This window comes from Camelus bactrianus, chromosome 24 (assembly GCF_048773025.1).
Source record: "Camelus bactrianus isolate YW-2024 breed Bactrian camel chromosome 24, ASM4877302v1, whole genome shotgun sequence".
Taxonomy (NCBI): Eukaryota; Metazoa; Chordata; class Mammalia; order Artiodactyla; family Camelidae; genus Camelus; species Camelus bactrianus.
In genome coordinates, this window is record NC_133562.1 from 23324712 (window position 1) to 23337701 (window position 12990).

At 37.1% G+C, this 12990-nt stretch overlaps 1 non-coding gene across 1 annotated transcript; it reads left to right on the forward strand.

The window, feature by feature from the left end:
* Nucleotides 1-292: 292 nt before the first annotated feature.
* On the forward strand, nucleotides 293-426 carry LOC123616213 (small nucleolar RNA SNORA70). Its single transcript, XR_006724104.1, has one exon. It is a non-coding gene; the product is annotated as a small nucleolar RNA SNORA70 (small nucleolar RNA).
* The last annotated feature ends 12564 nt before the right edge of the window (nucleotides 427-12990 follow it).

Sequence of the window (12990 nt, forward strand, 5' to 3'; positions counted from 1 at the left end):
TAGAAGTCAAGCTTAGATGGGTACATGCTAGATAATTCCAGTTACATAAAGTTTGAAAACAGGCAAAATTAGTATTTGGTAATGAAAATCAGAGAAACACCAGCATCTTCTGGGTGAGAGATGGTTAATAACAGAGGAGGCATAAGGAATGAACTGTGGTGTGCTGGCAGTGGTAGCGTTCATTTCTTAATGTGGGTGGTGACTGCACAGGTGAGTTCATTTTGTAGAAATTTATTATACACTTATGGTTTGTGTAATTTTCCATATGTTCATTGTAATTCAATTTAAAATTCTGCAGCCAAGTAAGCCTGCCATGCTCTTTTCCCCAGGGGGCCTGGTGTGCAGTGGCTGCAAACAGGAGCCCCCTCAGTAGTGCACACTGCCTGCTGCTTGTATGGACTGCTCCAAGGGGCCTTGGAGACAGCCCTTTCCTGTGGACATTCATGTCTAACTTCATGCTGTCCCCAATCTAGGCTCCAGACAGGTGCTCCAGGTGCCTTTGGAAAGTCCCAGCGCACTGGGAGCCCAGGGGCCACATTGGCCAAGGCATCATGTCCAACCAGAACAGCTGCAGAACAAGTTGCATGTGACTGAGGTCCTATGCAGGGCCAAGTTCAAGTTCCCTGGCCCCAAAAGACCCGTATCATCCAAGAAGTGAGGATTTACTAAGTTTAATGCAGATGAATTTCAAGACATGGTGGCAGAAAAGTGGATCATCCTGCATGGCTGGGGGTTAAATACATCCCTAACTGTGGCCTTCTAGACAATGGCAGGCCCTGAACTCATGAGAGCATTGGTGCTTTCCCCTCCAGAAGTTTGACTATTTGACTTTCAAAGAACCAGCTTTGGACTTTATCATCCTCACTACTTACTGTGTGTTTTCTATGTCATAAGTTTATGTTCATCTTCATCTCCTTCCTTCTACCCTATCTGGGTTTATTCTGTAGTTACTTTTGTCATTTTTTAAATTGGATTCTTAGTTTATTCATCCTGATCATTTATTCTTTCTTAAAATACAATCTTAACTATATTACACAACTTTTAAAGTATTTTGCTAGAATTTAATTCTGAATATGTTCTCATTTCCATTGAAATTCCTAATTTCTTTGTTGAGCTTTAAGCTGCTTAGAAATTATTTTAAATTTCTCAATGTATGGGACTTTTTCTAATTACCTTCTGTAAATGGCTTCTATTGTAACTGCCTATAGTGACAGAACTCAGCCTTTGAAATCTGTGGAGGTTTTATAGCCAAGCAGATGGTTAATTTTCATGAATATTTCATGTGTGCTTGAAAGGGATGCACAGTCATCAACTGCTGGAGGCAAAGATAATAAAATAAAAATAAAAGGATAGTAAAAATAAAAGGATGGTAAATACAGAAAAATAAAAGGATAGTAAAAAAGCAAGTTAACACAACATTGTAAAATGATTATAAATCTATAAAGAATGTTTAAAAAAAAGCAAGTTAGCTGGAAACTAGTCAAAATTGAAATGGAAACCCCATATTTTTATATTTTCCTGGTATGTGCACATATGTATATTATACACACACATACCTACAAATACGTATGTGATTATATTCATATGTACTCACATTTACACACACCACACACACATACATACACAAACACACATGAAAGGGCTATATCATTTGAATAAAACTGGTCATCAACTGACATGTGGGACATACAGTTTTATAAAATCTGATTCCAGATTTCAAATATATCTCTAATAGATGATCATTACTTCTGCTGCTTCTTGAACTTGCATTGTAGAAATGTAGTGCTTCTGAAAATTTTGATGGCTTATAAGTTTGACACCCATATTCTTTGTTCCCTGACTGTAAAATATTTTCACTTGCAGATTTATAAACATCCATCAGAATGATCAAGCCAATGACTTGTTTTCTTTTCTCTATTACATGTTCTCTTCCTATCACCTTTGTATACACACCTGCCTTCAACACTCTTCAAGTGCAAACTGCATCAAGTTCATGCACAGCATTATATGAAATTCAAGAATATTGTCACACATCCTTCTGGCAAAATGGGACAGTCTAGTTTTTTGTCACAAAATACTGCATGATGAAGCCCTTTCTGCCTAATGACTAACTTGATGCAAAGCCCGTATTTCCTTTATAGAAACCACAGAAATACACTGTCACTGATCAGTTCTTGAGTTCAAGAAAATTCATGTAGGATATTGCCATCTGATGACTCACAGTCTAAGATTTCACTCATATGATCAAGTTCACCATTGTAATTAGGGCCTAGAGTCCTACTGTCTATTTTGATCATTATTTTATCCATCTAACAACTGTAAAATGTCTTCCTCTGTCAACTTTTCTACTCTTAACCATTATGGATAGAAAATGAAAAGTTCTAAATTTTCAACTGTGTTCAATGAAAACTAAAAGAAGACTACAAAGATGGTACCTCCAGACTTCATTTGTATTTTCTTAAAATACGTGCAACTCTTGAGGCAATGCAATAAAGACTCAAAGATAATGCCATAGCATTGATTTGAGTATTCCATCATCTTTCTAGACAATTCCTTCATTCTTCCATTTTTTATTTTAGTTTTTCTTAGCATAGTTGGGAATAAAGACTAATGATAAAATCTAGGATGATGAAATTTCCAATATAAAGATACAGTGATGTAAGAATTTATAGCATCTTAGATTCATAAAAAGGTCCAATGACCCATACAGTAACTAGAAAGAGAGAGTTTTAACTTTCTTTTTTAAAGTAAATTTTCTGTTCTTCAGAAGACCTCTAAAAAAGAATGAAAATCATAAAGCATCAATTCTTAAAAGGAGAAATATTTTCCTATTTTCATAAAAGTACAATTCATAAAAAATGTCAATTTTTGCACTGTATGTTTTGAGGCCTTTTCTAACAGCATAAAAGTTGAGCATTATACCTACCTGGGGAATTGAACCTTTTATCATGACTTACTGACCCTCTTTATCTCTAATAACTATTTCTAATGAAGTGTATTTAATTTGATACCAATATAGTTATATGAGCTTTCTTTTAGTCAGTATTGGAATGGTGTATCTTTTTCCACCCTTCAGCTTTCAACCTATATCCTTATGTTTTAAGTGTTTCTTACAGCAGCTTAGTGATAACTTTTCTTAAGCCAGCTATTGTTTGTCTTCTAAAGAATTTAGTACACTGACATTGACTATGATAGGTAATAAATTTGAATTTATTTTGACCGCTGCATTTGGGGATAGCCCATTAGTTCTTTTTCTTCTCCTTTCACCTCCCTCTGTTTTTTAACCATCTTCTGGACTATTTTACTTGCTCTTATTTCATTTACTCAGAAGTTTAAATACCACCTGTATACCAATGATATCAAAATTTTTACCTCAAGCCCAGACCTCTACCCTGAACTACAGACTCCTAAGTTCAACTGCCTACTAGACACATCTGGTTGAATATCTGATATGCATCGTGAACTCCAGAAACACTCCCCTCCCCCAATTATTAAGTTTCCTCCCACAGAACATGCTCCTTCTGCATTCTTCCACTTGTCAGTTGATGGTGACTCCATCCTTCCAATGTTCAGATCAAAATAGAGTCAACCTTGACTCTTCTCCCTCACACCCCCTCCTTTTCATCAATAAATCCCTGTCTCCACCTTCAAAATACATGTAGAATCCAACAATTTTTCACTACCTCCAGCACTGGTACACTGGTCCAAATACAATCTTAACTGTTGAGGATCAAAAGGCAGAAGTTCTGGAACAGTCTGTTCTCAACACACAGCCAAAGCAAGCCTTTTAAAACTTGAGTCATATCAGGTCACTCCTTAGCTTAAAAAATTCCAGATTCTCTTTTCACTCAGAGTAGAAGCAAAAACTACATCACTCGGACTCCTACTTCTGTGACATCACCTCCTAGCTCCCCTCCTCTCATTCACCCTGCTCCAGAGACAATAGCCTCCTTGCTCTTCCATTATCTTGCAAAGTATGATGTTGTCTCCAGGCTCTGTTCTTGCTTCCCCCCTCTGCCTGAAAACACTCCTCCACAGACACCCATAAGGCTCACTGGTTCACGTATCCAGGACTCTCTACTCATTTATCCCCTCACTGAGAACTTCCCTCTTCACCAAGTACAGGACAGCAATCCTCCACACCAGCCACAACAACTCATTCTTCTTGCCCAGTTTAATTTGCATTCAGAGCACTTATTGGACACAGTACACATTTACATTAGTGTTTTTTAACTGCCTCCTCCACCCTCATACCTCTGGAGGCTCCACAAGAACAGGTGACTTCAGTCTTTTTTACTTCTGTATTCCCAGATCCCAGAACAGCAACTAGACCACAACAGGCTCCCCTCCAAGAAATCTGATGAATAAATAAATGAATAAATTAAAGGAATCTGTGTTCTTCTTTATAGTTGGACCATAACAGAAGACAGTTGATAGCAGGAATTTTAAAATTCATGAATGCTGGCTGTCTACTTAGCATCTACCGCCTTCTTCCCACTTCCTAAAGGTACACTTATTTTTGTTCTGGTGTCTGCCTCTAGCCCACCCTCTACCCCTCATCCCCCATTCCATGTATTCTGAGAGAAGTTAAATCCACTCCCACATCTAGGGGTCAGTTCTGGCTGGCTTGAGCTAACCAGCATACTTTCTTCCCCCAAGAAGTCAAATCAAAATCAATTTGAGGGCTCCAGCCTGAATTTGGGCAAAAGTGTTATCTTCATTTCAACATGGTCATACATGGATGGGAGGCCCTGAACTACTGAAGCTTCAGGCTACCAAGCTGGGAATGAAGCTGGCAGACAGAAAAGAGTGAAGCCAAAGGAACTTCATAACAATCCAGAATTACTCAATTAGAGCAATCCTAACAACCTTACAGCTTAAGTAAGTACACAATCCATTTTTCTGTAACATGAAACTGAGAGAATCCTAACTGATGCTTGTTGTGTACTAGATGATATATTATAAATGATAACAAATGGGTCCAGCTTCAGATTACTCTGTTCTCAAGGAATGGGTTCTTGACTGGTGAAGGCATAAAGGTAAGCCCCAATCATTACAGGGAACTTCTAGCCAAGGTTTTGAGTGGGAGAGAACCAGGTAAAGCTCAGGAACATAGTCTTCTTGTTATGACTACCCTCATAGCTTCTCAAACCTTAACAGCAACACTAATTCTTAAGAACTTTTAGCTTAGACTTCATTCTGGATCTGAAACTACCCTTTAATTCAATGAAATATAAAATTTCAACCTATAAAAAGTTATAGAGACATACAGTTCCCAGCTCCACATGTAAGGAGCCAAGAAGTTGTCACTCTGTCCTAACAAGTAAAAAGCTGAACAGACTGAATCAGCAACTCTTCTAGGATCGGAAAGAGAGCAGATGAAGGCACAGGGCAAACTGCAGCCCCCGAGACAAAAAAAACAAAACAGGCAGATACAGAGAACCACAACATTCCAGAGCAGAGACTCATGAGCAGTGGAAACCACCGCCAGGGTAGGAAACCCTGAAATGCAACTGATGAACTGCTGGAGGCTCAGTAGGAACAACTCTGTGGGTTAAAGACTCCAGGGTACCCAACAATGTGCGAGATTTACCTCCAAGAGCCTCATCGGCTTCTCAGAGTAAATACTGGAGAAAAACTCCTTCCTCCTTCTGGCAGGGGATGGGGAAAAGGAGCCATTTTGAAACATCAAAGACTTCTGTTCTTAACAAGGCCTGCCTTCAGGGGAAACTAACTAACCAGAGCCTAACAACCTAGAGGAAGGGAACACCCAACTCCAGCTCACTCTAGCCATCCAGTCCCACCTAAGGGGGCAGGAAAAACCCTGAGAAACACCTGCGAAGTTCACAGTTCAGAGGCACAGGCTGACAAACCTGAGACCTAATCTTAGCACTACAGAATACTTCCCATCCCGCCACCTCACTACATCACTAAAGGCCTATCTACGGCGGGTCCTTCACCCAGCATATCATCATGTGAGGCTATCAAGTGAACAGTAGAAGGCATACCAAATCACAAAAACACAATTTAAAGACATGATGTAGCAGAGATGTTGAAATTACAGACCATGAATTTGAAATAATGATAACTAATATGGTAAGGGCTCTAACGAATAAAGTAGACAGCATGCAAGAACAGACAGGAAATGCAAGAAAAGATGGACACCCTAAGAAAGAAACAAAAAGAGATGTCAGAAATGAAAAACACTGTAACAGAAATGAACAGCAGCTTTGATGGGCTTCTTAGTAGACAGCACAGAGCTGAGGAAAGAATCTCTGAGCTGGAGGCTATCACAACAGAAACTTCCAAAACTGAAAAAGGGAATAAAGACTGAAAAAAAATTAAAACCCCGACATTGAAGAACTGAGGGACAAGCACAAAAAGTATAAAGTATATGTGCATACTAGGAATACCAAAAGGAGAAGAAAGGGAGAAAAAAACAGAAGAAATATTTGAACCAGTAATGGCTGAGAATCTCCTTAAATATATGTCAGCACATAACTACAGACCCAGAAAGCTCAGAGAACACCAAGAACACCAATGCAAACAAATAAATAAAAAAAAAAAAAAAAAAAAAAAAAGACCCCAACTTGGCATAATATTTTCAAACTACAGAAAGTCAAAGATAAATTCTGATGAAAGCCAGAGGAAAAAAATCTTACCCATAAAAGAACAAAGAATTACACCCAACATCAAAAACCATGCAAGCAAAGAGAGACTGGAGTGAAATATTTAAAATGTGGAGAGAAAAACATACCAAACCTAGAATTCTGTACCTACAAATTCATCCTTCAAAAGTGAAGGAAAATAAAACTTTATCAAAAATTGAGAAAATTTGCTACCAACAGACCTGTCTTGCAAGAAATATTAAAAAAACAAAGTTCTTTAGAGGGAAGGAAAAATTACACAGATCCACATAAAGAAAGGAAGTGTATCCAAAAAGGAATGTGAAAGTAAAATAAAAACTTTTACTCTTCTTATTCTTCTTTGAACTAACAGATAATAATTTGTTCAAAATAATAATGGTATTCAGTTATGTATACTTATGGATATATCTTATGTATATGTGCATGTGTGTATATATGTGTATAAACCTGTACACATGTTTATATATACTTATCATTAGTGAAACAAATGACAGCAATTACACAAGATGGAAAGGAAGAATTAGGATTATTTTATTATAAGATATCATAAAGCAGCATTATTTGAAACTGGGCTTAGATTAATTGTAAATGTATATTACAAATTCTACAGCAACAACAAAAAAGAGTAAAAAGAGGAAATATAACTTATATGGCTAAGAAATGAGAGAAAATAGAATTATATAAAATGTTCGATGAAAATCACAAAAGGCCAAAAAAAAAAAAAAAAAGAGTAGATGAAATAAAAAGGAACAAAGAACAAGGGCAACAAATAGAAAATAGTAACCATCATGGTAGATATTAACCCAACTGTACCAGTGATCACTTTGAATATCAATGTCTAAATGCAGCAATAAAGACAGAGATTGTCAGAGCTGATTAAAAAACAAGACTGAACTACGTATGTCTATAAGAAATTCACTTTAAGTATAAAGACACATATAAATTAAAAGTAAATGGATATAGAAAAATATACCATACTAACACTAATTGGAAGAAAGAAAGCGTAGACATATTAATTTCAGACACATAGACTTCAGAGCCGCAAATGTTATCAGCAATAAAGCAGCACATTACATAACAAAAAGGTCAATTCTTCAAGAACACATACCAATCCTTAACACATATGCACCTTACAACAGAGCATTAAACTACATGCAGCAAAAATTGACACAACTACAAGAAGAAATAGAACAATCCATTATCATAATTAAAATTTTCAATATATCTCTATCAGAAATAGACAGATCCAGTAGGCAAAAAACCAGGAAGGACATAACTGAACTCAACACCACCATCAATCAACTGGTATCATTGACACTTACAGTCTACTTCATCCAACAGCAGGATAAACATTCTTCTCAACCTCCCATGCAGCATTCACCAAGATAGGCCCCATTTTGAGCCATAACACATACCTTAACAAATTTTAAAGAAAAGAAATATAACGTCTACTCTCAGTCCACAACTGAATTCAACAAGAAATTAAGAACAGAAAAATAATGGGAAAACCCCCAAATATTCAGATGAAACAACACACTTCTAAAATATACATGAGTCAAAGAAGAGATCTCAAGCACTATATAACTGGAAGAAAGGGAAGGAGGGAGGGAGGGAGGAAGGAAGGAATCTCAATAGAAATTTTAAAATATTTTGAAGTAAATGAAAATGAAAACACAAGTTATCAAAATCTGTGGTATACAGAAAAATTAGTGCTTAAAGGAAAATTTATAGACCACCGAATGCATGTTATGAATGAAGAAATGTCTAAAATCAATAATCTGTGTTTCCACCCTAGTACACTAAAAAAAAGAAAAAAAAAAGAAAATTAAATCCAAAGTGAGCAGAATAAGGAAATAATAAATTAAAGAGAAATTAATGAAACTGAAAACAAAAACAACAACAAAAAAGAGAAAATCAACAGGAAAAAAAGCTGGTTCTTTAAGAGCAATATAAAACATAAGCTTCTAGCCATGCTAACAAAGGAAAAAGGAGAGAGGACACAAATGATTAGTGTCAGAAATGAAAGAGGGTGACACCACTACAGATCCCATGGACGTTAAAAGGATTATAATAAAATGAATACTATGAATAATTCTATGCCCACAAATTTGGTAAGCTGTATGAAATGGACCAATTCCTTGAAAGATACAAACTGCCCAAACTCATATAAGAAACAGATAATCTGAATAGGTCTATGTTTATTTAAGAAACTGAATAAATACTTTACCTTCCCAAACAGAAAGGACCAGGCCCAGATGGGTTCAGCAGTGATTTCTACCAAAAATTTTAGGAAGAAGTAACAGTTGACCCTTGAACAATGCAGGGGTAATCTGTGTATAACTTTCAGTCAGCCCCCTGGATCCACAGTTTCTATGCATTCATGGATTCAGCCAACCAAGGACCACATAGTAGTGTACTATTTACCACTGAAAAATATCTGCATGTAAGTGGACCTGTGCAGTTCAGATCTGTGTTGTTCAAGGGTCAACTCTATTCCAAATTTCTACAATCTCCTTCAGAGGACAGAAGCAGAGAGAATACTTTTTAACTCATTCAATGAGGCCAACAACACCATAATAACAAAACCAGAAAAAGACATTACAAGAAAACTACAAACCAGTATCTGTCATGAACAGATGCAAAGATCCTCAAGAAGATACTAGCAAATCAAATCCAACAATGTATAAAAAGAATTATACAACACAAGTAAGTGGGACTTATCCCAGATATGCAAGGTTGCTCAGCACTCAAAAATCAATTAAAATCACCCATCACATCAGCAGGCTGAAAAAAAAAAAAAAATCACATGATCATATCAATAGATGCAGGAAAAGCATCTGACAAAATTCAACACCCATTCATGACATACGCTCTCAATAAAGTAGGAATAAAGTGGAACTTCCTCAACTTGATAAAGAATATCTATTAAAGACCTACAACTAACACAATTAAAGGTGAAGAAACTTTAGGTTTTTGCACTATAATCAGGTAAAAGCCACTTCTTTTCAAAGTCATACTGGAAGCCCTTATTAATGCAATAAGGCAGGAAAAGGAAATAAAAAGTAATACAGATAGGGAAGGAAGACTGTTACTGTTCACAGATATGATTATTTACTATGTAGGAAGTCCAAAATAATGAATAAAAAACATTCCTGAAACTAATAGACAATTACACCAGGCTGCAGGATACAGGATTAATATATTAAAAAATCAACTGCTTTTGTATAAATCAACAATGAAGAGGTGGAATTTGAAATTTAAAATGCTACATTAGGACCTCAAAAAATGAAACACTCAGATATAAATCTAATAAAATATGTACAACATCCACACAAGGAAAACTGCAAAATTTATGAACAAAAGCAAAAAAGAACTAAGAGGAGATAGTCTACGTTCACAGATAGGATGACTCAAAATGTTTAAGATATCAGTTCTTCCCAATTTGATCTATTAAATTCAATGTATAAATACAACATCAAAGGCATAATCCATGAAAGAAATGAAGGATAGCTGGGCTTCATTAAAACTAAAAATTATGCACTGCAAAAGACAATGTCAAGAGAATGAGAAGACAAGCCATGGACTGAGAAAGTATCTGCAAAAGACACATCTGATAAAAGAATGTAATCTAAAATATACAAAGAACTCTTAAACCTCAACAATAAGAAAATAAAGAATTTGATTAAAAACTGAACCAAAGACCTTAAAAGACACCTCACAAAAACATATACAGATGGCAAATAAGCATATGAAAAGATGCTCCACATCACATTTCATCATGGAAATGCAAATTAAAACAACAGAGAGATAACACTACACACTCATTTGAATAGCCAAAATTTGGAACACTGACCAAACCACCCAATGCTGGCAAGAATGCCGAACAGAAACTCTCATTCATTGCCAGTGGGAAAGCAAAATGGTACAGCCACTTTGGAAGACATTTTGGTGGATTCTTAAAAAACTAAACAGACTCTTACCACTCAATCCAGCCATCATGCTGCTTGGTAGTTACTGAAAGGAGTTGAAAATATGTCCACTCAAAAGTCTGCACAGCAGCTTTTATTCATAATCAACAACACCTGGAGGAAACCAAGGTGTCCTTCAGTAGGTAAATGGATAAACCAATTGTGATATGTCTATACAGCAGAAAAATTTTCAGCAATAAGAAGAAAGAGCTCTCAAGGCATGAAAAAGACATGGAGAAAACTTAAATGCATATTACTAAGTGAAAGAAGCCAATCTGAAAAAGCTGCATACTACATAATCGCAGCTATTTGACACTCTGCCAAAGGTAAAAGCATGAAGACAGTAAAAAGATCAGTGGTTGTGGGCGTGAAGGGGATGAACAGGCTGAGCACAGATCACTTTGAACTTTTAGGGCAATGAAAATACGATGTATGATACGACAATGGTGGATACCTGTCATTTTACACTTGCCCAAGCCCACAGAACGCACATCAAGAGTGAACCCTTGGGTAGGGTTACTCACTTGTAAGCGTGTAGGTTAATCCATTGTAACAAACACACCCCTCTGGCAGAGGATGCTGATAACGAGGGAGGCTACTCGTGAGTGGAGGCAGGGCGGGGTATACGGGAAATCTCTGTACCTTCCTCTCAATTTTGCTGTGAATCTAAAACTTCTCTAAAAAAAATTAATTTAAAAAAATCTACATAGCAAATTTTCCTCATTTATAATAACTCCCCATTTAATGAAAATGAGTGCTCTGACATAGAATTTTATCAGAACTCAGGCTCTAATAAACAGGGCTTCGTTTTTCCTCACAGTGAAGTGTCCTTTCACCAACCCAAACCCAAAACCTCCATTCTGCCCAGCATCCCAGGCCCCCTGGCTTACGTGAAGGCTTCTCTTCTAAAGTCGTGTCACTTCTCCCTGTCAAACAGGATCAGGATCCGTGTCATCAGCCTGCAAACTGGGGACATAGCACCATCTTCAGAAAGTCTCATTAACCCTAATATACTTCAGCTATCATCACATTTCTGTGAACTAATACGGAGTGATTTCTAGGATATACTGTTAACTGAAAAAAGTAAAGGACAAAAGAGTATGTACAGGACGCTACTTGTACAAGAATGGAAATACGTAAACAAGTACATCCTTAATTTTGCAGAAAGAAACATGATGGATAAACTAGAAACTAAGGAGATTCATTAACAACCCTCAAGGCTGGAAATCGGAAGGGATTAGAGGAGGAAGGGGGTAGTGACACTTCCATGGATAGCTTTGACTTTTGAAATTGTGTTGACACTTCACATACTCAAAGTGAAATAAACCAGTGAGGAAACCTAATTTTACTTCGTATGAATAAAACATAATTAACCAAAGGGGAAATAATGTAAATAACTTTTCAACACGCTATTTTTACTCTCTACCCTCAGTCTAAAGACATAAGTACTCTAAACATTAAACTCTGGTTAGAAAGCTTATTTATCACAGTGGTATGCGTCAGTAATTCTGAAAACTATTTTCTCCATTATTATAGGATTGAGCAAATGAGTAAACATACTGCAAATAAGACATTTACAGAATGGGAGAGAGTAAAAGTGAATCCTGTGGTGATGAACTGGAAATAGAGTTATTTGTATGAACTCATGGTTTTCAACAATAAATACAGACCTTGACATAAATATGTGTGTGTATATACATAATCTAACTTTTTTACCTCTCTATTTCTTAGCTGTGTGCAGTAAAAGGGCCTAGAAACAGAGAAGCCCCAGGAACAATGAGCATCCTGAGCACTCGATGTTGGTTGCTAAACACCATTCCCCACTAAGGGAACTGCAGACCTCTACCTCTGACTGTGGGGGAGTAAGTGGTACTGGAGCACGAGCCCTTCTTCACCCCACATATATGACATATCTTTCAGAAGCTGATCAACAAGTAGTGACAGGTTGATCTGGGAGCCCACTGACTGTTCCAGCTTTCTTTCCTAGGCACTTCCTAGGCTGGGGTGTGAGGCAGGGGGCCCTAAATAGATCAGCACAGTCATCTTGATGATGCAGAGACATGAGAGCTCAGGGAGGCTGGGTGGCTGGAATCTGCAGGACAGGGAACCAGAGGAGGAGAGCGCCTCTCAGAGAAAGGGCTCCAATAAACTACATGGGGCTCGCTTAAGCTTTAAGCTGAGGCAATTGCCATTTCATAGGCAATTATCGAAGAAAGAACAACAGGGAGCTCTGGCCTGAACAACTCCTGGTGTTCACATCATGACCAGCAGCAAACAAGAGAATACACAGAAGACCCAGGAATTTAGTAAAGGCATCACAAACTTTTAAAACAAGCCTCAAAAGGGTTGGGCAGATCCTCCAGGAGAGTAACTGC